Here is a 3,758-nt window from a genome sequence, read left to right on the forward strand (position 1 = left end):
AACTCAGAAATCCGCCTGCCTCTGCCTCCCAAGTGCTGGGATTAAAGGCGTGCACCACCACGCCCAGCATGGGAGGATTTCTTAACTAACTAAATTTTAAAACCTAAGTTTCGGCTTTTCTTCATTTAGGTTGGATGGCGGGGATGTAGGCAGTTCCGTAGGGCATTTTCTTGATTAATGATTGATGTGGGAGGGTCCCGATCACTTGGGAATGATGGGCCTGGGTGGTATAAGAAAGCAAGTTGAGCAAGCTAGGGAACGAAAGGCAGCGAGCATCTTTCCTCCATGATCTCTGTTTTAGTTTTTGCCTCTGGGTTCCTGCCTCGAGTTCTTGCCTTGCTTGTTCTTAGTGATGGACTGTTCCCTGAAGTGTAAGATGAAATAAACCCTTTCCTGCTCAAGTTGCTTTGGTCATGGTGTTTATCATGGCAACAGAGCCCACCCTAACTAGAACAGGAGGGTCATCAGACTTCCTCTGAGCTCGTGACAGTCCCACCTGTGCCTGCTAAAGTATATAGAAGGTGGAAGGTTGCTTAAGCAGAGGGCTTTAGTTATCATTCATGCTGGGGTGAGACTTTTTGGTAGTGAGGCTTTTGAGGGGGTCACCTATGGTCCTGTGAGTAATCCCTCACCCAGGCTGTGCAAATAAGCTCCAAAACTCATTGGGCTTCCTAGCTATCATATGTTGGTTTGTCTTGGGTGGCCTATCTGGAGTAAGTAAGGCCTTGTTAAGTCTCCCTGAGGAAAATTCATGCAATACACGTGAAAAGTCAGGAGGACAAGCTATAACTTTAACTGACCATGAAGAGATAGGAAAGCTTTAGAAAGGGTGGAGAATGGAAACCTAAGGTGGTTCTTCTCATTTTTCACTTTCCCTACTGCTCTCTGTTACTGTATCTCTGACTATTGATATAATATGCAATAGGTCAATTAATCTTGTACTGTTTTAGATACTGCTATGCAGAGGTGAATAAGTCAGACATTATTTCGGCCCTCACCTCACATAGCCTATCAGAGAAGATAGATCGTGAACAAGTATTACAGGCGGAACCTCTGACATACATTTTTAAATGCCTCATTTTTCACGAAGCCTTAGTCCTTTTCTCAGCCTAGGAGAATGTGTTCCCGATTTGAGCTTCTATTTTAATATCTTTCTTTTCCTGTAGGGTTTTTATTTCAGATATTTTAATATTACTACATTTTAAGAGAGAGAGAGAGAGAGAGAGAGAGAAGAGAGAATGAGAGAACGAACACAAACCAACCCACATGTTGAAATCATAAATAAGACTACTTTTGATAGGAGTCAGTCTCTCCTATCACGTGGCTCTTGGTAACTGAACTAGGATCATCAGGCTTGGCAGCACGCACCTTTATATCTTGTTGGCCCTACTTCAGACTCTTAAAACTTGTCATACCCTAACTTTCATCTTTCATTCTTCTAGGTTGACTAGAGGACTCAAGTTTCTCATAGATAGGTATCAGACCCATAGATGTAAAATTAACAGTCCAATGATATTTTATTGTGTAGTTGTACCACAGTTTATTTATCTACTGGTTCTGTTTCCAGATTTTTTTTAAAGCAATCATTACTAGAAATTTACATTGAATTAATAATATAAGCATGCCTGTGAGGTTTTTATATAAACACAGGCTTTCATTTCTCTCATAGATAGCTAGAGATGAGATTTCTCTAATTTTACAATCTTTTGATTTCTTTCTTTGGGTAAACTTGGTAAAAGTTTGTCAGCCATATTAATCTTTTCAAAGAACTAACTACATTTCATTGATTCTTCTCCTTTTTTATATTTCTATTTCTTAAATTTTTGGTCTTAATTAGTTCTATTTGTCTACTTTTGGGTGTTTGGAAATTTTTGTTTGTCCAGGGTCTTAAGGCACATTATCAAGTTGTTTGGATTTATGACATGGACACTTAGAACTGTAAACTTTCCTCTTATGACTGCCTTCATTGAACCCCATGGAGTTTGGCAGGTTTGTACTTTAATTTTCATTCAATTCTAGAAAGTTTTATGGTTTTTTTTTTAATTTCTTTTATGATCCACTCATCGTTCAATACTGTATTGTTCAATCTCCATAAACAACATATGTTCTGAATTTTTTATTCTTGTTAATAGTATTCCATTGTAGCCGGGTAGTGGTAGTGCACACCTTTAATTCCAGCACTTGGGAGGCAGAGGCAAAGGAATTTCTGAGTTTGAGGTCAGTCTGGTCTACAGAGTAAGTTCCAGGACAGCCAGGACTACACAGAGAAACCCTGGCTAGAAAAAAAATAAATAATAAATAAATAAAAAATAAAAAAATTTAAAAAATATTCCATTGTGATCAGATAAAATATCAGGAGTTATTTTGATTTTCCTACATTTATTGAGACATGTTTATGTACCAATAAGTGGTCTAGGTCTATTTCAGTGAAAGTTGTATGGGCATCCTAGAAGGATGTACTCTTTAGTGCTTAGGTATAATTTCTATAGATATGTTAGGTCCACTGATGTATGATGGCATTTAGCTTTATTATTTCTGCTTATTTTTATCTGTATAATGTGTCCATTGGTGAAAGTGGGGTGTTGACGTCAGCTACTATTACTGTGTTGGTGCTGATGTATTGCATTGTGTCTAGTAGCATTTGTTTCATGAATTTGGGTTCAGTGCATATATGTTTAGGATTGTAATGTCCTTTTGGTGAACTGTTCCCTTGATCAGTAAGAAGGGACCTTTTTTATCTCTCCTAAGTAATTTTAATTTGAAGTTTATTTTGTTGGATGTTAGAATCACAACTCCCGCTTGTTTCCTCGTTTCATTCAGTCAGAATGTTTGCCCAGCATTTCGTTCAAAGATAGTTTCTGTCTTTTTTTCTCTTTTATAAACATATTTATTTTAATGTGTATGACTTTTTGTTTTCATGTATGACTGCATACCACATAAGTGCCTGAAACGGAGGAGAACTGGAGTTACGGATGGTTGTGGCTGCCATATGGGTTCTGGGAATCGAACCTGGCTTCTCTGCAAGAACACTGAACTCTTAAACACCAAGCCACCTCTCCAGCCCTATATGCAGTTTCTGTCTTTAGTGTGAAGTGTTTCTTGGAGGCAGGAATACAATAGATGCTAATTTTTCTCATCCAGTCCACTACTGTGATCTTTGATTGGGAAAGTGAGGTTATTGTTGTTGAAAGTTACTGTTAAAGATGTGTATCGGTTCCTGTCATCTTGTTGATTTTGTGGTATTTTAGTCCTTTTTTTTATTTAATTACTGACTTAACATTGTTTTGTTTTATTTTGTTTCACTGTCACCCTTGGGCATGCATATCCCTTTTTCAGTCTCATGTGTCCCTTCCAGTATCCTCTGTATGGCTGCTTGTTGGTCGCTAATTCCTTTAACTTGTTCTATCATAGGAAGTTGTTTTTTTGTTTTTTGTTTTCTCCTTAGATTATTATAGATCGTTTTTCTGGTATAGTCATCTATATGCTTATAGCCCAAGATGTTTTAAACACCTCTATTGAAAAATCAGTCATTCTAATAGGTCTGCCTTTGTATGTGACTTAGTTTTTCTTGCAGCTTTCAAAGTCCTCTCTTTGCTCTGTATGTTTAGTGTTTTGACTGTTACATGATGTGGGGAATTCTCTTCTGGCCCTGTTTATTTGGTGTTCTATGTACCTTTTGAACCTGAAGAGCCAACCCTTACCTTTGATTTGAGGAATTTTCTTCTGTCATTACTGAAAATATTTTCTGTGTCTTTGTG

The sequence above is a fragment of the Mus pahari genome, chromosome 6 (genome assembly GCF_900095145.1).
Source record: "Mus pahari chromosome 6, PAHARI_EIJ_v1.1, whole genome shotgun sequence".
Taxonomy (NCBI): Eukaryota; Metazoa; Chordata; class Mammalia; order Rodentia; family Muridae; genus Mus; species Mus pahari.